Here is a 26907-nt window from a genome sequence, read left to right as displayed (position 1 = left end):
AGATGGGGGAATGTAGGCTCAAAGAGGACATGACTTACACTAGTCCTCAGAGCTAGAAAATGGAGGAGCCAGAATTCTACCCAACCCTGGTGAATGCCAAGCCCCATGCATTCCTCATGACCTCAGCTGCTTCTCACTTACAGGGTGACAACAGAAAATGCTGGCCTCCAGGGCCATCCATCCTTCCTAGGGATTTTTGTCCTTCAGTTAACAAAATTCCATTATTTGCAGTTCAGATCACTGGGGAGAAAGTGCATTGCAGTATATCTAGAGTTCAACTGTGCTAACATGTAACTTTCCTGATATTTCCTCTTAAAGAAAGTAAAACGCAAGCATTGTTTTATGTACAGTAGAGATAATATCAGGCAGTAGTGGCTTCTGTGACTATTAGGAAAATAACTGCACACCCCTCCCCAAATACAAATGCAGAGAACCCATGGACAAAAATCCCAGTCACTTAAGGTGGGGGGATATTTTTAATGTTGTGAAGGTGCCCGCAGTGAATGAGTCACCAGCATCACTTAATCTGAAATAGTCTAATGTAAAAATCCACCTGCTGGATGTGCCTAAATCCTAAAGGTGTCTGCCAGGCTCTTGACCAAGGCCCCTTAGGGAAGCTGCTTGTCTTTCATTGTCCCCACCATAAGGCCAGATGGGGGAATCTCTGTGGTTTCTAGATGTCAGCACAATGAGGATGTAAGGCCCCAGGTATCCCTCCTCCCCCATGTAAGGAGCCCCTGGGCCTTTGGGGCCTGGGGTGACCCTCAGGCTGGAGAAAAGTACCCAACGCCGGGAGCCTTGATGCTGGGGATGTCCTTCTTCCTGTAGAAGTCAGCCCTCATGTGATTGGCGCTGCCATGGTGGTGGTTCAGTGGCTTGATGGGCTGGTGGATATGCTTCCTATAGGTGGAAGACATCAGCACCTCAACAGGCCATTCATGCTCCTGTGGGGGATCATCGAGATGCTCTCATTAGCAGAGGTCTGCTGCTGTAACTGCCTGAATCCCAACAAGGGGCAGAAGTTAGGAGCTTGGGTTTGTAGAAGTCAAAATAAGATGTCACTTGTTAAGCAAGCATGAGGGCATAATTCTAACAAGTTCATTTTCTAGTGTTACTTAAAAATCCATCACACTTCTGGAATGAATTAATTAGTGCTGGATGTTCATGATTTTTTTCATTACATGTAGGAAAATTGAAGCATAACTGATTGGGATGCTTTTCATTTCAGGTGAAGAATCATGTCTGGACAGACTGAGGCTAGCACAACTGGCACAATTGTACTTATCCTCAGTCCTAGAATATCCTTTCTATAAGGTAAAAACAAAAAGTGTATGGCATTATTTCACTGAGGGAGAACAGTTTTCTTGTGCCCCTTCTGAAAACTAAGGCCCTTCTCTTTTGACCTGTCTCCATAACTTTATTAAAAGGGAAAACTTTCATTTACTTGGAGCTAGGTGGAACAGCTGGCGTTCTCTTTGATAAATTGACCCCATTTCTGTCTTGTCCTATAGGTCCAGTTCCTGCTGTATGAGATTTCTAGACGGTTTCAAGTGTTGACAGTGTATGAGTCTTAGTATTCCTTGATTCACTTCAAGGGTTTTAAAGGGTTTAGCATGCACAATAGCCATTTGATTAAGAAGTCTGGGGAAATGGACTTTGGCCCAGTGGTTGGGGCGTCTGTCTACCACATGGGAGGTCCGTGGTTCAAACCCGGGGCCTCCTTGACCCGTGTGGAGCTGGCCCACACGCAGTGCTGATGCGCGCAAGGAGTGCCGTGCCACACAGGGGTGTCCCCCACATAGGGGAGCCCCACGCCCAAGGAGTGCACCCATAAGGAGAGCAGCCCAGCGCCAAGGAGGGAGCAGCCTGCCGAGGAATGGTGCCACCCACACTTCCCATGCCGCTGACGACACCAGAAGCGGAGAAACAAGACACAGCAAAAAGACACAGAAAACAGACAACCGGGGGAGGGGAGGGGAATTAAATGAATAAAAATAAATCTTTAAAAAAAAAAAAAAGAAGTCTGAATCTCTGAACTCTACAAATAATAATTATTTCTGAGTGCATTTTTAAACCAAGTCAGAAATTTCACTCTTCTCTGGTAGACTTTAGTTTAGGTGGTATCTGTGCTATAAAGATTCACTCTCATAAATTTCACAGCACACCTTTTTTTTGTGTGATTGGAAATAGTCTCACCAGACTTCATCACCTTCTGCTTTGTCCTTCAGACTTGACTCAGGATCATATTCTTGGCATAAAGTAAATATAAGGAAATTCATTACTCTTTTCTTTTAAAAAAATTTAACAATGCCAAGGCTTATAAAGATAAACACTAAAATTAGTTAACCCCAACCACCTCCCTTCCCTGCAATAACAAATTTGTAACTGTGCTTTCTACGCCAAATGTACACAAATATATAAACCAATTTTCTTTTCTCTTTATGTCCAGTATATCATACAATTTACCTTTATGTCCAGTATACATAGACCTTCCTCAAGGCCAATGTGTGTGGATCAAATACGTTCTTTCTCAAAGTGGTGCAGTATTTTATGGGACTTACTCACCAGTTCCCCAGCTTATGATCTTTCAGGTTCTTTCCACCTTTGGCATCTATCCGCAGTGCTATAGTAAACACTCTTGCATGTCATTCTACTGGGGCCCATGTTCCTTTAAGCTGCAGACTAGAATGTTAAGAGTGGGACCACTGGAGTAATGTCAATAAATAGTGACTCTGAATGGTAAATGTCACACCTCCCCAGCAGAGAGTGAAGGTGGCTGTGTCACCCCCACTGCCACTGCACAGTATTTTTGTTCTGTTAGCTTTTGCCACTCAGTTCAGTGGAAAAGGGTGACTTGTCATGTATTTAAATTGCATTTGAGTGAGCAATAATGAAGTTGAGCATTTTGTCATATGCTTATTGGCCATTTGTATTTCCTAGGAATTGCCTTCCTGCTCCCTAATTCATCTTTCTATTGTGTTGTGTTTTTAAGTTTTGTGTGACCAAATCTACCTGTCTTTTAATGGTTCCTGATGTTCCCATCATGCATAAGATTATTTCACAAAATATATGTTAGTGCAAGTATTTTACTAATTTTTCCCCATTGGATCTTTAATCCACCTGGGATTTATTATATAGGTATACCTCAGAGATTTGGCAGGTTCAGTTCCAGACCACCATAATAAAGTGAGTTACATGCATGTTTTGGTTTCCCAGTGCATGTATGCTATAGTCTTTTAAGTATGCAAAAGCATTATTTTTATTTTTAAATGTATATACCTCAATTAAAATGTGACACAGATGAAGCGAGTACACATTGTTGGAAACCTGGAACTGATAGACTTGCTTGACACAGGATTGCCACAAACCCTCAGTTTATTTAGAAAAAAAAAACCCCACAATATCTGCAAAATGGAATAAAGCAAAACTCAGTAAAAGGATATATACCCATAGTCTGATGTTTGGTAGGAGTTTAACTCTTCTTTACTAGACAGATAGGCAATTTTCCAGCACTAGTTGTTTCATTGCAATCCTTTATTTATTGAATTGAGATGTCAGTTTTATCATTTCTTCTTGGATTAAAAATTTTAACTGAGTGTCCTTCAGGTCCTTAAAGCAATTCTGAGAGTTTCAGAGATGTTTCTTGAATTTGACAGCATTGTCATGATGTCTATTGTTCTTTTTTACAGTGACTACTTTCAAAACACATTTTAAAGATATTTTGAGCTATTAGACTTTAACTATAACAAGAATATTTTTCATTGCTGTGTTAAGAAAGATATCAGTCCTAAGTCCTAGAAAAATACCATTTGTTAAAGAATTTTGTATCAAACTTTTATACATAGGTAACTCACTACCTTCACTTTATTCTCTGGTTTTGTACCTTATTTTTCTCTCTCATGTTTGAATATATGATTTTTAGAATCCCAAACTCCTTCCTAAATATCAAATGAAATCATTTTTTACTCCATACCATTCCCTGGAGACCCCTGTGGATTTTCACTCTCATAAATCTGAGGTAATTGAATTGATCGACCTTTTAGGTACAAGATCCTACTTTGCTTCCAAAATGTTAATACCCTATTGGTATACAATAGGTAAGTACCAGGGGATTTATTTACACAACCTTGTGGGTTGTTATCTCTTTGGGAGACAGGTGGAGCTTAGTAGCCACAGAATGCAAAATGGAATCTTCCCTGCCCTGCATATGGCTCTAGAGTTTAGATGGTAGAATATAGTATATAGACTATATTTGAATCCAGCTTGCCACAGATTAGCAGAATGTCTTTGCACAGAGTATTTACCCTTTTTAACTTTTTTCGGTTTGCTTCCTCATCTGTAAAATTTGACCGCAAACACCTATGGTAAGAAGGAATACATGAGGGAATAACACAATAAGTGCTCATGTCTGTTTAGCCGCTCTTATAGTCTAGGCCTGCACTGTCCAGTATAGAAGCCACTAGTGCAGATGGCTACTTAAATTTAAATTAAACATAAGTAAAGTTTATAATTCATTTCCCTAATCATATATCACATTTCAAGCATTCCAAAGCCTCCCATAGCTGGTGGCTACCACATTAGCACAGATATAAGCACACAAATCCTCCCAGAAATAGCTGCTGGACTATGCTGACTTTGAGTCCAAGTCCTTCCTTTCATCAATTAAAAAGTCATCTCAAAGAGAACCATCTCTGATAGGCTTCAAATGGTCACATGTTCCACCTAACCTCTCTCATGGCCCTTTCTACAGAAGGAATGGCATACACCAGAGGGCTGGGAAGGGAATTCTAGCCATGCCCCTTGGCCACATGTTGCAGTTGTGGGGTGCCACGGATATGGGCTGCATTAGCTGTCAGGAGGCACTGGAAGAGATGGATGTGGTGAGCTGCTTAGTTGTCTAATTTTTCTGAACTTAGAACATTTTCTTCACTGTCTGAATTGAAAGTGTGCTCCCATTTGTAAGGAGAAGGAGGAAGTGTGTGGTTCCTACTGCTCCCCTGTTAATTTGAGGTCCTACTCCTTGCTTTAGCCCAGGAAGCCTCCCTAATTTCAGGCTGACAGGCTTGTACTGAAGCTGAGTGAGTGAACATCCTCACCCTCATTTGGTTGTGGTCATTTCTTTGCAGCCTTCTGTTCTATTGATAAATACAGTTTGGAATAAATCAAAATAGAACAAAGAAGTAAAGGAAGATAGTGTTTGTGAGGGTATCACATGAAGACCTTTTTTCTTATCTCACCAGATATTGAAATTAAATTAGATAAAGAAGGATTTATATTACCTTTTACAGTTGATGAAGATGGGCCCAAAGGTAAAGAAACTGCTGTTGTTTTTATGTTACAAGGCCTGTTGAGGTGAATAGAAAAGGATCACTTTCTTAAAAAGGTGAGAAAAATAGATGATTCCAGAAATTAAAAGTACATTTCAGGATATGTTTTTTGGAAATTCCTTGTAATATTTTATAAACAGGATCATTAATTAAGCCAAGTACTTTTTCAGTAGACTAAAGAGTAACACATTCATGATTGATGTGAGAGTACTGGCCATTAGGAAAAGCCAAATCTTGAGTAAAATTGGCCAGAAAAATAATATTTTGGATGGTTATAAAAACTAAGTTTATTTCTCTTTGATTTTTTTTCAGAGTAGCACTATGCATCAATGGCCCCAAAAGAGTTTGTTTTAACAGTAAAAATTTACTAGGAAAAGAGGCTATTAAACAACGGCAACTCCATTTACTTGGTTATCAAGTTGTCCAGGTATGGGTCCATTCCCTCCACCCCCCAAAGTAATCCCTAATTCATACTTGCTTTTTCCAGGATTCTAAGTAGTCTGCTAGGACAGTGGACTGAGAATCTTATTAAATTATTGGAATATCTGTTTTAATTTCCTCCTGATGTAAGTGTAAGAATAGACAAGATGACTCCCTAAAACCATAATCTTCATCACTCCCTAATACCTAAGACCTTATTGTTTCCTTTGTAAGTTACTTAATAAGGCATTATGATGATGAGCGACTAGAATGTAGATGAGTTTCCCAAGTTCTTTGTAAGTTACTTAATAAGGCATTATGATGATGAGCGACTAGAATGTAGATGAGTTTCCCAAGTTCCCAAGGTATTGGTGCTAGTCTGCTCCCTGGTTTCCTCTCTGGCTTACTCTTGTCCAGTTCATCTTGCACATCCCAGATTAATCTTCTGAAAACCCTCAGCGTGCCAGCCTGTGATCAGAAACGTTTTTTCTTTCCTGCTCACACGATACAGTAGAACCTCCTCTGCTCTGACTTTTGGGACCCCCTGAGGCTGCACCTTGTTGCCTGGCTCCAAGCTGGTGGTCTCTTCCCTCCCACCTAACCCACTCCATTCTTTCTCACCTTGCTCCTTTGCCCAGGTGCCCCCTCTCCCTCCAGACAGCATCTCCCCGTGACTAAATTCTGTCCACTCAGCAGCACCCCACCCAGGTCTCTTCTTTCCCAACAATCTAAAACCCTGACCTCCTCTGAGAGCTGGAGTGCTGATTTTCTTCACACACCCTGCTCTGGTTTGTTGTGTACTTCTAGTATTGATTGTGTCTTTGAGGACAGGAATCATGTTTGAAACTTCTTTAAATATCCCTCTTATTTAACCAACAAATATTTATTGAGCTCTTATTATGCACTAGGCATTGTTCTGGGCTCTGGGAGTACCTGAGCAAGATAGCTGTGACTTTGCCCTCAAGGAGCTTCCATTCTTATGTGTGTGCGACTGCTGAGAGCCTCGGTGTTGCTTTAAGACCTCCAGCTGCTGGGGTAATGGGACTCCCCTCCTTGCTGAAGGCAGTCGCCCTTGTTTGTGGATATAATCAGCCATAGCTGCAACCAACTGCCTAATGGTCTAAAGCCACCTACAGAATGCCCTCACACTGGCAGGCCAGGGCTTGCATCATCCAATGACTCAGCACCAACTGGATGGTGATTAACCATCGCATGACCCCATCATGCTGTAACTTTTTAGATCTGTTTATCTTTAATCATTAAGGTTTTTTAAACTTTAGCATAGGTTATTGAAACTCTATGAGTTCTAGAGCTCCAAGTTCACTTTTAAATTTTATGCTTCTTTGCAGAGAAGGAATGGGACAAATAAAAGCAAATGAAAGATTGACCAGGAGAGAGCTGCAATTGATTCGGATGTGTTCATATACCCAAGTGAATTGCCGCTCACCTGGGGGCCAGGCCAAAAGGATTCTCACATCTCTTGGAAACCTGTGAAGTGGTCTCACTTACAGTTCTTAGAGCATTTCATGGCTTTGGGCCTGAGCCCCATTCTGTATCATGCTATGCCTCAGAAACCCTTCCACAGTCCCTATTCACTACCGAGTCCAAGCCCAGTGTCACTTCTGCCTTCTGTGAGCTCTCTTGCCCCTCCCTGCCCCACCCTATACCCCCCAACCCCCTCACCTCACTCCTCTCCCCATAACAACAACCTCCTCCATCATCATGAGACATTCATTGCACTTGGTGAATACATCTCTGAGCACCGCTGCACCTCATGGCCAATGGTCCACACCATAGCCCACACTCTCCCACAGTCCACCCAGTGGGCCATGGGAGGACATACAATATCCAGTAACTGTCCCTGCAGCACCACCCAGGACAACTCCAAGCCACCATGGCCACTTTCTCCACACCAATGCCACATTTTCTTTGATTACTAATCACAATAGTTCATGAATAGAATATCGTTAAGTCCACTCCAATCCATACTCTATTCCTCCATCCTGTGGGCCTTAGAATGGTTGTGTCCCTGTGTAAGGAGGTGTAGGGGGAGCACAGACTGGCTTGCTGGGTCATACTTCTAGGGGTGCCATAATTCTAGGGTTCCCTACTGCTAGGTGTGCTCTACTTCTAGGGGTGCCATACTTCTAGGGTGCTCTACTTGTAGGGGTGCCACTGTAAATGTGTGGTTATTGTTTTTGTTAATTAGCATCAAGGACATGGTACTGAAAAACCTCTAAAACCTCTTCCTGAATCAACGACCTGCAGGCAAGAAGCAAAGAGAGGTGGCTCGTTGGTCCGGGCCTGAGAGCAACCCCTCCCCTGCCTGCCTGTCCACCTGCACTCCCTGCTGCCTACCCCTTCTCCTCCCTTTCTGCCGCCTGCACATCAATGGGCTCGGCCTCAGGGCCACCACAGATGCTCTTCCCTCTGCCTGGAATGACCGACTGTTCCCCAGATTTCACAAGTCTGGCTCCTCATTATCATTTATGTTTCAAGCCAGCCTTCCTAGAGCCGCCCTGGTTAAAGTATTCCCAAGGCCTGTTTAGTTCCCCCTTTTCCTTTTTACTGATACACACACACACATTCGAGGCTTTAGAATTAAGTGGATTTTCGACAAAAGGAAGGCACCTCTTGAACCAGCATTTGCATCAAGAAACAGCAGAGCACTGCGGAACAGCTCAGTTTTGCCAGATACCACTTGAATGGATTTGATTCGTGCCGCTGCACACCCGCAACTGCCAGTACCGTGACCGGTGGCCCCTCGTGGTGACCGAGGCGCTGAAAACTAACTCGTTGTACATTGACACGATGCTGCTGCGGATACAGAGTTAATATAAGAAGGCAATGAATTCCACCTGTGCCTTCCACTACTGTTCCGCAGCTCCTGGAGGGTTTCAGATGCCGCGCTGGGGTGGCCTGCACTTCTCCTGGACAGCCCGCTTGGAACCTTCCGGGAGCGCAAGGGCAAGGGCAAGGGCAAGCCTGCGCAGGCCCCCAGTCCAGCAGACGCGGCTCCTTGTGTCCCAAGTGGGCCCTCCAGGGACCCGCAAGGAGACGGGAGGGCACGGTCCCATCCCCAGCCCAGCTGCGCCCTCCGCCCTGCGCCCCTGGCCCTGCGCCCCAGCCCTGCGCCCGCCGCCCAGCTTTGTGACGCTAGACCGCGGTTCCCCGGCAACTGCTGAACGCGGGCGCCTAGCAGCCAGGAGGCGGACTCGGGCGGGGCCCCCGGCCGGGTGCGACCGACATGGCCTGTGCGGAAAAGCTGGACGCGGGCGGCCTGGCGGATAAGGAGGAGATCACCGCCGCCACGCTGCGGGGCAAGCCCCGGCCGCCGCCCATCTCGGCGCTGTCCGCCTTCAGCTACTTCCCGCCGCGGCGCCTGGACCCCAAGGAGCGCAGCTACTTCTCCCGCCAGGCCCGGGTGAGGCGGGAGGGGCGGCACCGCGCGGCTGGGGTGAGGCGGGGCTGGGAGCAGGTGTCCCCTGCCAGGGAAGGGCTGGGGCGGGGTTGTGCCACCCGGAGCGGGGACTGGAGACCCAGCGGCACCGCGTGGAAGGGGTCTCGGGGCCAGGCAGGGCTTGGGGGTGGGGCCCGGGCAGGGTGGGGGATGCTCTGTGGGGGTGGGAGCAGGATATCATAGTGGGAAAGGGCTACCGGGAAGGTCGAGTGGCGGGGGGGAGGCGGGGGAGGGAGGAGGGAATATTCACCAGGGAGGAAGACTCGGAAGACTCGATGGGGCGCCCTGGGGTGGAGGGGGCAGGTGCTGCTCTTGGTGGGGTCGGTGAGATGGGTGCCTGGACCCGAAAGAGCAGAGCTTTTAGTACTGCGAGACACAGACCGCCCCCCCCCCCCCCACCCCGCCCCGGAGCTGGAGGGGCCTCGCGGCCATCCAAGGGCGCACAGACAGTCTAGAACCTAGAACGGGGGCCTCGAGGGTATCCAGTGTGCGGGGTGCGGCCCCCTGAGCAGTATGTGCGGTGGTTCCCAAGGCCGTGAATAAACAGCCAGACAAATGGACGGTCCTGGGCCCCGGGAACCCTCTGGCAGCCTTCCCACCCACCAAGGAGAACCAGAAATACATCTGCACCATCTGGCCTGGCCCCTCTGGGAAGGTGTGCGTGGTGGGAAGAGCTGGAGGGTCTGAGCAGCTGAAGGCCCCAAGAAAGGGTGGAAGGAAGGAAGAGAAGGGTGTCCAGAGTTGTCCAGGTCACCCATTACTTTCTTTTCAACATTGTTTCTGTCAGTCCCCAGGGCGTTCCACAGAGCATCTGATTAGATAAAAGCCTTCCTTGGGGACCCTCAGCCTGGTGGACACCTGGGCACCTGGACTATCCCTCAGCCCTCCTGGAGGAATGGGACTGCCAGAAGAGGGACACCTCACTTTTCTCAGGCTGCTGTCACAAGTGCCATGAACTAGGTGGCTAAAAAACACCAGGAACTGCTCTCTCAGCCCTGCAGGCTGAAGCCACAGCTGCGTGGGCCGTGCAGGTAGGTCAGTCCTGGCCGCTGGGGCACCTCTCCCTTGGCCAGCAAGCCTTGGGTTTTCAGTGCCTCCTCAGTCACCCTATGGCCTGCTCTGTCTCTCTTCCCATGGCGCCCTCCCCTTCTGTCTGTGCCCACACCCCCCTTCTAAAGACACAAGCCATCCTGGACTAAGGGTCCACCCACTGCAGTCGGCCTCATTCAGTTTAAATGATTCTGCTTGCAATAACGCTTTTGCAAAAAGTTTGTGTTCCCAGGTACCTGGGATTAGGACTTCAGGGTATCTTTTTTGGGTACACAGCTCAACCCATAACGTGGAACGCAGATTCCCTTGGAAAGGAAGTTAATGGTGTATAAAATAATCCCACAAAATGCCTCCTTCCTCTTCTCCTAGCCACCCACAATTAGTGGTGCCCAGGTAAGTCCCCAGTTCAGGTCAACTCTCGCTGGAGTACTGGTAGGAGGCCTATTGAGTCTCATGAGCTTCACTTCACACACAGAAGCGTACTTTCCAGTTGAAGCAACCATGGCCCTCAGCCTGCCCCCCGGGATGTCTCCTGCATCTGAGGTACCCCTCTGCCTGGCTTCTAGCGTGTGGAAGGACTGGATGGAGGAAGGGGATTTCCGGGGCCATCTGACAAGGTACCTGACTCTGCTGGCCATTAAAACAGGAGGGGGGTGGAACAGAAGGGTTCCCAACCTTCTGCCAACATACACCTCATCTGTTTTCTTCCTGTCAGCAATAGGTTTTGAACAACTGTAAATAGTTTCACTTATTAAGTGGGGTTTACATTTTGAGTCTACGGTACCTATGACACTGCCAGTGAGTTGATGGCCATCATGAGCTAATAGTCAAAAAGCCAGGATCTTGGTGTATGAAGTTGTTCAATGCTTCTTTATCGAGAGAATATAAAATTCATCTGGATTCTCAGAATAACAAAGAGAGTTCACGCTACACCGTTTTGTTTGTTCCTTTGAGGAGTCTCTTTCCATAGCACCCTAAGGTGGCCTGTAGACTGCTCCTCGATGGGGTGCCACTGATGGAAGGTACCACTGAGGACTGCACAATGGGGCTTGTGGTTTCTGAAGCTCGAATGTGGTGGAAAGCAGAGCAGAACCCCTGCCCCCTGTGGGCCAGGCCCAAGAGGGAGAAGGGCAGAGTGAGCCTGAAGACTCAGTTTCTCCTTCCTGAATTTGGCGGTCTGAATTTGGCAGCCTTCCATGGCTGACTGAACAAGGGCCGGATAGGGGCCCCGAGGTAGGAAGTGACTGGGGCTCTGTCCCTTGGAGGGAAATCAGGAATGAGCCATAAGCATGCCTTTCTATATGACAGGGTTGGCAAACTAAGACCTGGCCCCTGCCTGTTTTGACAAAGTTTTATTAGAACACAGCCACACCCATTCATTTCTCTATTTTCTCTGTCTAGGATGTTGGGGTTGAGTGATAGTGACAGAGCCCACAGGGCCAGGAGAGTTCCCACCTGGCCCTGCACAGACAAAGTCACTGACTCCTGCTCGAATGCCTTACTGCCCCCTGGAAAATGGGAATTGTCTTTTGAATACATTCATTCAAATGGGGTTTTGTGTTTAAAGCATTTCAGGGCAGTTTTGATTAGCTGAGGTTACAGGCAAATTCAAGTCCTGGGGCTTTGTACATGCCAAAAGGAAATGATGCAACCGAAATAAATATTAATCAAAATCTGAAGAAAAGAGCCTTAAAAGCAGCAAGAACAGCAAAAAGCATTTCAAAGTCTATTTGAACCAATGTTCACACCATAATATTGGGATTATGGGCACTGGTATCTGATCAACTCCAGGTCTCCAGGAGCAGTTCCTCTCACCTTGGGATCATTGGTCATAAAGAGGGTGAATTCCGTACTACAGGTTTGCTGAAGTCATAAAGAGGGTGAATTCCGTACTACAGGTTTGCTGAAGGACTGAACTGCCCCAAAATTCACTGCAAGTTATTTCAGCCCCTAACAAAGCTGATCAGATTACTTCCTAAGTCAATTTCCTTGGCACACAGTTAACAGTAGTCAGTGTGTTGGTTAGCAGCCCAGGCTGAGGAGTCCTGGGTGGAAGTATCAGCTCTATGGTGACTAGCAGTGGAGCCTTCACAAGTCACAGCCTCTCTGTCTCACTTTGCCATTCTAGGACAGATCAAACAGAACCGACCTAATGGACCACTTAAGAGAATGAGTGTAATTAGCATGCATACAGTGGCTCACAGTAAGCCCTGGGTCAGTGGAGCTCTAATTACTGTTTGGTTTTTATTTTTTAATTTTTTAATTACCTTTTTTTAAAGTTAATAGATCACACAAAACATTACATTAAAAAACATAAGAGGTTCCCATATACCCCACTCCACACCACCCACCCCAATCATTTTTTAGTTGTATTTTTTGAAGATACATAGATCACAAAAAATGTTACATTCAAAAAATATACGAGTTTCCCATATATCCCCACCGCCTCACTCCACTCCTCCCATATCAACAACCTCTTTCATTAGTGTGCCACATTTATTGTATTTGTTGAATACATTTTGGAGCACTGCTGCACCCCATAGACTGTAATTGGCTTTGGCTAGTGATGGTCAGTGCCCTTTGCTAAGGATTGCATCCACAGGGCCAAGCCTTTCCTTCCTGATCTGGTCACTGTCAGAGAGGCACATGATAGAACCTTCAACCTGGGGGCTTAAATGAGCGTTTCTGGGGCATTGTCAGACCAGCCCTGGCAAACTGAGACAGTGGCTAAAAGTAAAGATAGACTTCCTGTCCCAAGGGGTGTGTGTGTGTGTGTGTGTGTGTGTGTGTGTGTGTGTGGGTGTGTGTGTGTGGCAGGGAGGTTCTGCTCAGTCCAGTCTCAGGAGCCGAGGTGGAGGGAGGGCCACCACTCAGGCTGTTGTCCTTTCAGTGTGAAGTCTCTGGAGCTCCTGGCCATGGGTGCTTACATGCTTCTGCCTGAAGAGTCGCACATGGCTCCTTGGTCACATGCAAGCACCTAGCAGAGGAGCAGGGACAGTTACTCCTGTGGGTGGCTAGGAGTGGAGGAGAATTGGCTATTGGTGCCGTCTACCACTCAGCTGATCCTGAAGAGCCCTCTGGGGTTGGGCCTCTGGCTCCATTTCCCACTGTTGGAAAGTTCTTGCTTCTCTTACCAAGTGCTGTTTCTCAGCCAGCAGCTCTACTGGCAGGAGCAAGGTCTCCTCCAATGTCACGTCCATTTCCTATCCACAGCCCCACCAATGTCAACAACCCTATTTCTGTGTCACCATCCACTTTGTTCACACATCAGCTATTTCATGAGAGAAAACTGATGGTAGGCAACAAGAGCCAAACCAGTATCAGGAAACACTGAATTCCAACAATACCCAAAACACAAAGGGCCAAATGGATTCAAGAGAGAAAGGTAAATGGGGTTTGCTTTGCTTTGTGTTTTAAAAGCAACGTCCTCTCTCTCTATATATAGGGAATTTCCTCCTGTCAGCCTTCATGTTACTCAAATGTGGCCAGTCTCGAAGCCAAACTCAGCATGTAAATGCAATGCCTTCCCCCCAGCATGGGACATGACACCCGGGGATGAGTCTTCCCAGGCACAATGTTGCTCTAGGCCTTGTTCTTATTTTAGGTTTATCAGCTCACAAGCAAAGTCATTAGCATCAGGGGCTCACTGTTGAACCCTCACTCCCTCCCGGTCCCCGCCGCTGTACCTGGGAGACTGTCGCTGCTCCCCTAGGGACCACGACAGAGCACCACTGGCCAGGAACCCAGTACCCCCCCTACTGTGGTTTTTAATTGTTGCCACTATGAGTATATCCAAACATCACCATGCACCCTGGACATATGTTCTGTACAGCTCCCTGTCAGCCATATATCACCTGTCATTGGTATCCCATACCAGTATCCCTCCATTGCCATTGTTGAAACACTCTGTGATCCAGAACTCCCCGAAATTTGAAGCCCAATATAATGTCATGGTCCCTTACTAGGGAATGGCATATAGCGATGGGTTTAAAGGATAGATAAAGAACTTGGATAAATTTAGATAAAGAACTTAGATAAAGAATGTTGACTTGAAAAAATTCCCCATCCTATCTTTTTCTTCCCCCCCCCCCCCACCAATTATTCAGCTTTTCTTCACAGGAGTCCTAGACCACAGCAATGTATATATATAATATACAGCACTCCCACACATCCACCAGAAAACCTTTTCCCTTCCACAGTGATACTCTTATGCCCTATTCATATCATATTTACTTAAAGTGATGTACAGAGTCTGAGACATTAGCTTTCTAACAAGGTAACATCTGTGCTTACATTATGGTGCATACTTTAGGATACACAGTTCTTTACATTTTTAGTTATCCTATGTTTTACATTATGGTTTACATTATCAGTCTGTCATTTCCTATATGTTATGGTGTAATATTACATGTTTTATATCCATCCTTGTGTACTCTCAAGAAACTCCTCTCTTGTCCCCCATTTACTTTGGTTCCACACATTTAACGTCCATTTTCTCTTCCACCTTGGTGCCCACAGTGACAGCCAACCTCCGTTTCCTGAGGAGCCACTTCCAGAGATAGATGGAATAGTGTTCAGGGCCTAACTTGCTCAACTGCCCCAATGCCCTGGGAGCCACCCTTTCTCTCGAGGGATACAGTTCCCTCTATTTGATGGCATTAGTCCTCCCCAGGATGTGGGTCCACCCCCACTCTCACTACTTGGGTTTCTACCCCATGGTGTCACCCACTCTGGCAGAATGAGCATTTAGACATTCCCCAGGAGCCCGTCCAAATCAGAACTTTCAATTCAATTCCTTTGGTCTGTGTGTCTCTCCTTATGCCAATACCATGCTGTTTTCACTACTGTTGCTTTGTAGTATGTTTTGAAGTCAGGTAGTGTGATTCCTCCAATTTCCTTTTTCTTTTACAGTGTGTCTTTGGCTATTCAGGGCCTCTTTCCTTTCCAAATAAATTTCATAGTTAGTTTTTCTAGTTCCTTAAAGAAGGCTGTGTTGGTTTTTATTGGGATTGCATTGAATGTGTAGATCAGTTTTGGTAGGATAGACATCTTAATAATATTTAGTCTTCCTATCCATGAATAGGGAATATTCTTCCATTTATTTATGTCTTCTTTGATTTCCTTGTTCCCACATAGATGACATGCATAGGGTTTCTAACCGATATGAGTTCTTACATGTCGTTTAAGTTCAGAATGTCCACTGAATCCTTTGTCACATAGATGACATTGATGAGGTTTCTGTCCAGTGTGAGTTAACATATGTTGTTTAAGGTGAGAATGTTGACTGAAACATTTGCCACATAGATGACATTCATGGGGTTTCTCTCCAGTGTGAGTTCTCTTATGTTTTTTAAGGGAAGAGCAATTAGTGAAGCATTTCCCAAAAAGATGACATTCATAGGGTTTCTCTCCAGTGTGAATCCTCTCATGTTGTTTAAGGGAAGAGTAATCAATGAAACATTTCCCACATAGAGAACATGCATAGGGTTTCTCACCAGTGTGAGTCCTCACATGTTGTTTAAGGTTAGAATATTGATGGAAGCCTTTGCCACATAGATGACATTGATAAGATTTCTCACCAGTGTGAGTTCTCACATGTTGTTTAAGGGAAGAATGTTGACTGAAACATTTCCCACATAGAAGACATTCATGGGGTTTCTCTCCAGAGTGAGTCTCCTCATGTCATTTAAGGTAAGAGCAATGAACAAAATATTTCCCCCAAAGATGGCGTAAGTAGTGTTTCTGGACAGTATGAATTCTTTAATTTTCTCTAAAATGAGAATAGTGACATTCATGAATCTGCTTATGCTGACTAATAACTGAGAGGTCCCTGTGTAATTTTGCCATCGAACTCCTTAAATATGGTTTCTGTGTCTTGCAAATTAAAGCATATTGTGTCACTGTGGATCTGTCAGTGGTATCTTCTTTCAAATAATTGTATTTCAAGGAATTCCTTTTAATGTTAGATCTCAATGACATGATTTCAGAAGTATCTTTCTTACAGATAGGTGGGTTGAATATCATTTCTATCATTTCCCATTTTTTAGAGACACTTTTGCTACCTGCTGAGACCAGGTGATTGATATTCTCCAGCATCACTTCTCTGAATAGCTTTCTCTGGGAGGAATCTAGCATGTCCCACTCTTCCTGGGTAAAGTCTACAGCTACATCTTTGAAGGTAATTAACTCCTGTGACTCCATTGTCAATACCTCAGCTGCAATCTATCTTCCTCTGGATTTTCATTCAAATCCACACAAACAGAAGAAGAATGCTGTCTGGAAAAAGACACCTTGAGTTCAAATTTTTTGTTCTTGTATCCCAATCTTAAATAACACAAGAGTTACATGCCACTCCTGTGTCTGACCTGGTATTTTCCTCTTTCTTCAATTCAATGTTGATGGAGTCTTTGTCCAGCTTCTAAGATCCTCCAGAGCACTGGATGATATTGCTGCCATTTTTCAGGGGTTCATGTTATCTTTCTTTCTTGCCAACTGTCCTCAAGTGGGCTGGGCAGTAACTCTGAACCTCTGGATTCCAGAACTTTCCCTGACAGGAGACCAAGTTCCTCCTTTGGAGAATTGACCTTCCATCATCCCAGGAGAGTGTGTGGGACACTTGGGCTTCCTTGGGTTCCTGAAGGGCCTTCTGGTCTGGGGGTTTGCCTACAAAGTTTCCTTCAAGGGGACATAACACTGTCAGCTAGAGGAGACTCTCAGCCAATCAACATCCTATGTTATGTATGTTAAAGATAATATGATCTCTCCATGGTGTAATGCATTTTTCAAAATGTTGGATTTTATTTGATTTAATTCAAATATCTTTAATTTTTATATAGTGTAGCCATTTGATATTGTTTATGAATTCCAAACATAGATATTGGATTATGTTTGTAAACTGATCTCTTCCTCTGGGCATAATAGATTGTATTAATTTCAGAGATTTCACTTTTACTTTATTAAATTATGATCAGGGGTTCGAATGGCCCATATCAGTAGGACATCAATTCTTCCCACCCTTTGATGGGCAGGGACTCACCGAGAAAAAGACATGGCAAAGGAAGTAGTTGGAGTTTTGATGCTGGAACCTGGGGAAGTAAACACACAGGAGAGAACACAGAGGAATAGAGATGGCTCCATAGACATGGCAGAGGCCCGGGAAGAGAGAGAACCTGATGGTCTACAGCTGACCTTGTGGAGACACCAGAGCAGACAAGCCCATAAAGAAACAAGCCCCAGACACAGAGACAAGCCTTATGCCAGCCTACAGCTGAGACCAGAAGAAGCTGGAACCATGGAGTCTGAAGAAGAAGGCTGAATCCTCACAAAGACCAGCAGCCATCTTGCTCCAACATGTGGCAACAGACTTTGATGAGGGAAGTAACTTACATTTTATGGCCTTGTGACTATAAGCTTCTACCCAAAATAAATCCCCTTTGTAAATGTCAAAAGATTTCTGGTACTTTGCATCAGTACCCCTTTTGTTGACTAATACATATAGTCAAAGTGGTTGATATTTTCTTTGTGATTTCTCCCTATTGCTTTGATGATTAGAAGGCCCTTAGAGATGTTTTTTCACTTACCTTTTAAAATCCATCCAGAATTTTCTTTTGTCTACAATGAAGTGGGAAGATACAAGTTTATTTTTAACCCAAAGAGCTATCCAGTTTTCACAGTATCAAACACTGAAAGCTTTATCATTGGCCATGGTTTGGACTTCTTGCTAACCTCGGAGTGTAGGAGCCATACTAGAGGTGATGCTTTCTGCAGAAGTGAAGGCCACAGTGGACCCACACCAGAAGTGGACAAGCTTGAAGGCAGCAGTGGGAGGAAGCTGAAATATGGTGGGCTTGTTCTGGCCAGCAGTGGTGTGGGAGCAGGAGCCCTGAGCCCATGCTGGGAGGTTTTCTGTCCTCCCCATCCTGTAAAGTGACTTGGAGCACAGGCACACCAGGATTTCCAGCAGCTGTGAGCCAAGTTTATTTAGTATGGCACCCCTGGTATTCTCAAGAACTTTAAGACAGTACTAAGGATTGCCTTGTTGGCCTTAGCAGGGTGACTGTGGACAACAACCAGGCTGACTTACCTTCACACCTCTCCCAGAATGACCAGGTGTCTTGCACAAGATGGAAGATGTGTGAAGGGTTTGTAGAGGATCAATTGAACCTGCTTTCACCCAGTCTGTGTTCCTGGAGTCAGTGAGCATGGGGATTACTGGGTTTTTGAACATACTCTGCATAAGTGCTGCATTATTTTAACTGTACTTTCTACCTTGTGCCTTGCAGTTGGTAGAAATGCTTCCTAGTGTTATTACCCAGAGGAAAAAAGTAATGCAAAAACAAACTTAGGCAACCTGGCATTAGGTTTGAGACCTGATACTTCCCAAATCCAGCAAGAACAAGTGTCTGAGTTCACTGTCGGGAGGATCTAAGCAGCCAGGGTGATATACATGGCTAACCAGGGGAGGATTAAAGAACAGCCAACATTTGCATTTCTTCATCTTTTATTAAATAATGAGGGACATGTACTTTCCCTTTAAGCACAAGCTGGGGTGAACAAATGGAGATATTAAAAGATGATAGCTGATGGGTGGGGCAAGATGGCATCTGAGTGAATGCACTTCATAATTGCTCCCACAAAAGAGCAGCTGAGTAGCGTTGGAATCTTGCTGCAGTGGGCTGTTTTGGGGACTTGCAAGGCAGCAGGTGTTTGGACATCGATTTGGAGAGACAGAAATTATGCTCACTAAGGTAGAATTGTAGGTTTCTAGCACTGAGGTCGGAAGTTGTGGAGAGGTGGGATTCTTCCCCCTAAGGCTTTCCCTGGACTGTCAGTAGTGTGGTGACATTCCCAAGCCCTGTGTTCCCCAGAAGCATGGTCTCCAGGTTTGTGACCCCTAAGCCACCACAGCCCACATTCCACAGACCCACAGACCCCAAGTCTGCAGTATCCCAGACTTCCCACTCCCAAATCCAGGGCTCCCTGTGGTGAGGGAATACACTAGCCCTTCAGTTTTGGACTGACTCTGTAAGTTGGAGGGTTTGGGTGGGAGGTGCAGAGGAGAAAAATGAGTGTGGGTTTAATTTTCAGGTCCTGCCCCCCCTTTTTCTTTGAGCTTGGAGGAGCATACCAGCTGGCTTGGGGAAAGCTGGGGAAGAAAGGAGAGACAAATCTGCTGAGAAAGCCCAATTTACCTAAAAGTGCTGGCATAGGAAACTTGGTCTGGAAGAAGGTGGAGTCAGAAAATCAACTAGCCCTCCTATAACACACCTAAGGGAGATGGACTGTAAGATGTATTTTGAAAACTTCCATTAGCATATTTGGGCTTCCTGGTGAGGCGTGGGCACTCTGTCTTTGGAAATTAAGACATTTTGTTTTCTCTGGTGATTTGTTTAACCAAGGACACACTTGAACTCCTACTGGACACCTCAAACAGCTTCACTGCTGCCCTGGGAGAGAGGGAAGTGAGAAAGGGAGAAAGGGGGAAGGTCAGAATCCTAAGCATTTTATTTAAATGCAAAAAGGATTCATTACTTGGAACTTTGGTCTTTTTTATTGGTTTATTTTCTCATTTTTTCCTTCCTCTTTATACCCCCACAGCCCTTTCCTCCTCCTCCTCCTCCTCCTCTCCTTCCTCCTCCTCCTCCTCTCCTTCCTCCTCCTCCTCCTCTTCTTCTTCTTCATCTTCCTGTTTTTCTTGCTTGCATTTCTACCCCCCATTTTCCCCCTTCCCCCCCTTTTTTCCATTTCTCTTCTTTTTTTTTATTAGGTGTGGCAGGAATTGATTCACATTTGCTGTGTTTCCTCATCCTCGATTTCCTCTTTTCTGTGTGTACTGACTTTGGCCTCCAATGCTAACCCTTTTCCTCTACATCTTTTTATCCTCCATCATTTAGTGTTTCTCTTACATTCCACTGCTCTTAATTTATCCCTCAATTTTTATTTCTAATATCTTTCTGCTGTTTTGTCTTTTATTCACTCTCTATATTATTGCCCTTTCCTTTCTCTTTCCCACTTTCCTGACCACACTGCTCTTTTAATTCATACTATATTCCTCACCATATTCAGTTTACTGTCTCATTATACATATTCCATTTTTCTTACTGTTCTAACTCTACACAGCTTACATGAGTCTAATACGCATTCTCCTAGATCTTACAAGGTTCTTCTGCTAACATTTACTATCAATACTACTATTCTACATTTTTCTTTTCTTACTTGTTTTGCTTTCACTTGCCCTAATATTTTCCTTCAAATGAACTGAGTCAACAGCAAAGAAATAGAATAAGAAGAACAAAATGGCAAAGAGAAGACTTAACATGTATGCAAAAACAACAACTAATTATCCCTGAGACTAGACAAAGAAGTTAATCAAACTAGCAAGATAAAATGATGACCAGACAGCAACAAAAAACTACAAACCAAACCAATAATCAGGAAAACATGACCCAATCCAATGAACAAACTAAAAAATAGGAAGAAGAGTAGAATATCTAACAAGTAATTAAAGCTCTCAAAACATTTAATAGGGGCCAATTTAATGAGGTGAAAGAAGAGATAAGAATAGGAAGAAAACACTTGGGGAGCATACAGAAGAAATTGCAATCATGCAAAAAAAAAAAAAAAAAGACAACAGATATGATGGGGAGGAACAGCACAATCCAAGAAATCAAAAACACACTCTCAGCAAATAACAGCACATTTTATGAGGGAGAGGAACTAATGATGTGGAAGACAGTACATCTGAAATCAAACAGATAGTAGAATTGATAGATAAAAAGAGGGAAAAAATTCAACAAGGACTTTGGGACCGGAATGACAATGCAAAATGTGAAAACATAGGCATTATAGGCATCCCAGAAAAAGAAGAGAAGGGAAAGGGAACAGAAAGGGTGTTGGAGGAAACAATGGATAAAAACTTCCCAAACCTATTGAGGGAGATGAACGTTCACATCCAGGAAGCACAATGCACCCTAAATAGCATAAATCCCAACAGGCCTACCCAAAGACATATACCTGTCAAATTATCCAATGCTCAAGACAAAGAGAAAATTCTAAAAGCAGCAAGAGAAAATAACCACACACACAAAGGAGGCTTCATAAGATTGAGTGCTGATTTCTCACCTGAAACCATGGAGGCAAGAAGGCAGTGGTATGACATAGTCAAGGTACTAAAAAAAAAAAAAAATTCCAAAAAAGAATACTCTATCCAGCTAAACTAACATTCAAATATGATAGAGAGTTCAAATACTCACAGATAAACAGAAATTAATAGAGTATGCCAACAAGAATCCTGGCCTTCAAGAAATACTAAAGGAAGTTGTATAGGAGGAAAGAAAAAAAACAGGAGAGACAGAGTTGGAGGAGAGTGTAAGAACAACTAAAAAGACAAAAAACGTAAAAACCAAACAAAATATAACAAACACAAATCCAAAGAAAACATGGCTAATATAAATAATTCCTTGAAAATGATAATGGTGAATGTCAGTGGATTAAACTCACCTCTCAAGAGACTCTGACTGGAAAATTGGATAAGAAAGTATGATCCATCTATATGTTGTCTACATGAAAAACATCTTAGACCCAGAGATTAAAGGAGGTTGAAAGTGAATGGCTGGAAAACAATCTTACAGGCAAATAATAACCAAAAATGGGCAGGAGTAACTATGTTAATATCAGACAAAACAGACTTTAAATGCAAAACAATTGTGAGAGACAAATATGGACACTACATATTAGTGAAAGGGATAATCATTCAAAAAGAAAGAACAGTTATAAACATTTATGCTCCTAACAAGAATACATCCAAATATCTGAGGCAAACACTGGAGAAACTAAGGGAAGGAATAGATGCCTCTACAATTACAGTGGGGGGCTTTAATACACCACTATCAACTGGAAATCTGCAAGGGCCAGAGGCCCAGATTTCACACCATATGGAAATTAAACAGCACACTCTTTGAAATACAGTGTGTCAAAGAGGAAATCTCAAAAGAAATTAATAACTACCTTGAAACTAATGAAAATTATAACACAACATACCAAAACTTATGTGATGCAGCAAAAGCAGTACTGAGAGGGAAATTTATAGCTATAAATTCATACATCAAAAAAGAAGAGCAAAAATTGAAGAACTAACTGCATATTTGGAGGAATTAGTAAAAAAACAACAAAGTAATCCCACAGGAAGAAGAAGTAAGGAAACAACAAAGATAAGAGCAGAACTAAATGAAATAGAAAATAAGAAAGCACTTGAAAAGGTAAACAAGACCAAGAGCTGGGTCTCTGAGAAAGTCAATAAAATTGATAAACCCTTAGCTAGACTAACAAAGAAAAAAAGAAAGAAGATGCAGATACACAAAATAAGAAATGACAAAGGAGATATCACCACTGAACCCACAGAAATAAAGACTATCATAAGTGGATACTTTGAAAAACTATATTCCAACAAAAATGACAATTCAGAGGAAATGGACAAATTCCTAGAAACACAAAACCACCCTATATTGATGAAAGAAGAAATTGATGATCTCAACAAACTAATCACAAGTAAAGAGATAGAGCCAGTCATTAAAAACCTCCCAACTAAGAAGAGCCCAGGGCCAAATGGTTTCACAGGTGAATTCTACCAAAATTTCCATAAAGAACTAACACCAATCTTGCTGAAACTCTTCCAAAAATTTGAAACAGAAGAACATTGCATAACTCATCTACGATGCCAACATTGCCCTAATATGAAAGCCAAATAAAGACACCACAGGAAAGGAAAATTACAGACCAGTCACTCTAATGAACATAGATGTGGAAATCCTCAACAAAATACTTACTAATCATGTTCAACAGCACAATAAATTAGTTATACTCCATGACCAGGTGGAATTCATTCTTGGTATGCAAGGATGGTTCAACATAAGAAAATACATTAATGTAAAAATCACATAAACAGATTGAAGGAAAAAAATCATATGATCATATCTATAGATGCAGAAAAAGCATTTGACAAAATACAGCACTATTTCTTAATAAAAACACTTCAAAAGATTGGAGTAGAGGGAAGCTTTCTGAACAGGATAAAAGATATATATGAAAAAACCCCAGTTAACATCATTTACAATTTTGAAATCTGAAAATCTTTCCCTCTAAGATCAGGAACAAGGCAAGGATGCCCATTATCACCCCTTCTATTTAATATTGTGTTAGAAGTACTTACATGAGCATTGAGTCAAGAATCAGACATAAAGGCATTCAAATTGGAAAGGAAGAAGTCAAAATTTACTATTTGCAGATGATATGATCCTACACATAGAAAACCCTGAGAAGTCTACAATGTAACTTCTAGAACTTATAAATGAGTTCAGTAATGTTGAAGGTTATAAAATCGATGCGCAAAAATCAGTACGCCTATAATGGAAAATGAGAGAAGGAAATCAAGAAAAAAATACCATTTACAATAGTAAATTAAAAAAATCAAATACCTAGGAGTAAATGTAACTAAAGATGTAAAAAAAATTATACACAGAAAACTACACAACAATGTTCAAAGAAATCAAAGAAAACTTAAACAAATGGAAGAATACTCCCTGTTCATGGATAGGAAGGCTAAATATTCTTATGATGTCTATCCTACCAAAACTGATCTACACATTCAATGCAGTTCCAATAAAAATCAACACAGCATTCTTTAAGGAACTAGAAAAAACTAGTTATGAAATTTATTTGGAAAGGAAAGAGGCCACGAATATCCAAATACATATTGAAAAAGAAAAATGAAATTGGAGGAATCACACTACCTGACTTCAAAACATAGTACACTAGTGAAAATAGCATGATATTGGCACAAGGAGAGGCACACTGATCAATAGAACCAATTTGAAAATTCTGATATAGAACCTTATAGATACAGACATATGATATTCCCAAGGAAACCAAACCCACTGAAAGGGAATTGCCAACTCACACCTTACACAAAAACCAACTCAAGATGGATCAAAGACCTAAATATAAGAGCCAAGACTTTAAGGACCTTAGAAAGCAATTTAGGGAAACATCTACAGGACCTTGTAATAGGAAATGTCTTCATGAACTTCACACCCAAAACACGAGGAGCAAAAGAACAAATAGATAAATGAGACTTCTTCAAAATTAAAGCCTTTTGCAGCTCAAAGGACTTTGTCAAGAAAATGAAAAGAGAGCCTACCCAATGGGAAAAAATATTTGGTAACCGTGTATATGATAGGAGACTAATATCCTTCAAATATAAAGAACTCCTATATCTGAAAAAATAAAAAGACAACATATCCATCTTAGTAAGTGGCAAGACTTAAACAGACACCTCTCCAAATAAGAAATACAAATGGCTAAAAAGCACATGAAAAATACTCAAAACCACTAGATGTTAGGGAAACGCAAATCAAAATTACAATGACATACCATCTTACTCCCATGAAACTGGCAGCTATCAAAAACACAGACTACAAGTGCTGGAGAGGATGTGGAGGAATGAGAACACTCAGCCATTGCTGGTGGAAATGCAGAAGGATCCAGCCATTCTGGAGGACAGTTTGGCAGTTTCTCAAAAAACTAGCTATAGATTTGCCATAAGACCCAGCAATTCCACTGCTGGGTATATACCCAGTAGAACTGAAAACAAGGACACAAATCGATATATGCAGAGCAATGTTCATAGCAGCATTATTTCCTATTGCCAAAAGTTGGAATCAACCCAAATGCCCACCAACAGATGAATGGATAAATAAATAAATAAACAAAATGTGGTATATCCATACAATGGAATACTACTCAGCTTTAGGAATGAATACACTGCAAACACAAGTGATAACATGGATGAATCTTGAGAACCTTATGCTGAGTGAAACAACCCAAGCATTGAAGGACAAATACTACATGACCTCGATATGAAATAAGTAAACCAAGCTGCCTCAGAGAGCTTGAAACTGGATGATAGGCTTAAAGTTTATTGGGGGGTAGAGGAAGGATGTAAGCTGACACCTACATGGGAGAAATCTATATAAGCTGGTGGTATTTGTACAAGGAAGGGGTAAAATGGTGCATAGGGTTAACTTTGGGTAGGGCTTTGTGGACTTGAGGAGGGCTAGGGATGGGAGGATGGGTAATATTGCCCAAGAAATTAGGAGGACGGTGGGGGAACATAGGAACATAGGAGATTGTCAGGTATTTGGTTGAGAGTATAATGCTGAGAAAACTTTTTCAAAAATATAATAAGGAAAGTTACCTATTTAAGATGCTCAAAGGTGATAATCTGATGCAGGACAGGCTTCTAGGCAGTGTGTGAGTGCTCATTTTGCCATAGTGCATTATACCATTGGGTAGAGACCCATATAATGAGAGTGAAGGTATACCCACATCCTGGGGAGGACTGATGTTCTCAAATAGAGGAATTTATATCTCTTGAGAGAAATGGTGGCTCCCAATGCATTAGGGCAGTTGAGCATGTCAAGCCCTCAACACTGTTGCAAGTATCTCTGTACATGACCCTTAAGCAATGAAGATTGACTGTCACTGTGGGCCCTGATGGGAGGGGGAAAGAAGTATTGAATAGATGGAACCATTATAATTGTGTGGGCAATAGCAGTGTTCCACAAGATTACACAAGGATGGATATAAGACATGTTAAATTACACCAAAAATGTATAGGGGCTGATAGGCTAAAATGTAAATCATAATGTAAAACATAAAATAACTAAAAATTTAGAAAATTGTATAGTCTAAAATATAAAACACAATGTAAACCCAACTGTTACCTTTTTTGAGAGCTATCATCTCAATATCTGTACATCAGTTTCAGTAAATATAGTATGAACATGTGAAAAAAAATTATTGCTGTGGAAGGGAAAAGAGTTTAATGTTGGATATGTGAGAGTACTGTCTATTGTATATGTGAATTACTGTGCTCTAAAACTTTTGTGAAGATAAGCTTAATAATTAGGAAAAAAAGAAAAAGAAAGGACATAGACACTGAGGAAAAGACGGAAGAAGTTGCCGTGCCAATTTGCATACAGGGCAACACGTATTGCAGAGATGGAAGACAGAGAATCAAAAACAAAGCTTTTGCATTTTTTAATTTTTTGATTCCCCAATTTATTTTTACCTTATTTTTTCTAAATTAATATGTATTTTATATCTAACTTTTAAACTCATCACTATGTTCCATTTGACTATTAATGGAACATGGCAATATATTGGGCTTCATTTTTGAAGAAGTTTTGGATCACAGAGAGGCTCAACAATGGCAGGGGAGGAATACTGGTCAGGGATGTTATGGGCAGGGGATGCACATTGGGGAGGGAGTTCTCCAGGGCATATATCCAGGGTACATAACAATGTTTGGATATTTTCATAGTGGAAACAATTAAAAACAACTGAGGGCATGCTGAGTTCTGAGCCAGGGGAGCTCTATCACAGTCCTGAAAGGAACAGCAACAATCCCCCCACTGCAACAACAAAGACCAAAAAAGAAGGAAGGTCCAACAATGAGCCTTTGATACTAATGACTATGCTTGTAAGCCTGTGCACCTGAAATAAGAACAAGGCCTAGAGCTGCAGGGTGCCTAAGAGTTACCTCCTGAGAGCCTCCTTGTTGCTCAAATGTGGCCAGTCTCAAAGCCAAACTTA

At 42.9% G+C, this 26907-nt stretch overlaps 1 long non-coding RNA gene across 1 annotated transcript; it reads left to right on the top strand.

The window, feature by feature from the left end:
- Window positions 1–9089: 9089 nt before the first annotated feature.
- LOC131275211 (uncharacterized) lies at window positions 9090–16541 on the top strand. Its single transcript, XR_009182620.2, has 3 exons — window positions 9090–9171; window positions 9995–10238; window positions 16305–16541. It is a non-coding gene; the product is annotated as an uncharacterized lncRNA (long non-coding RNA).
- The last annotated feature ends 10366 nt before the right edge of the window (window positions 16542–26907 follow it).

This window comes from Dasypus novemcinctus, chromosome 22, assembly GCF_030445035.2.
Source record: "Dasypus novemcinctus isolate mDasNov1 chromosome 22, mDasNov1.1.hap2, whole genome shotgun sequence".
Taxonomy (NCBI): Eukaryota; Metazoa; Chordata; class Mammalia; order Cingulata; family Dasypodidae; genus Dasypus; species Dasypus novemcinctus.
This window is presented reverse-complemented; position numbering and strand designations above follow the sequence as displayed.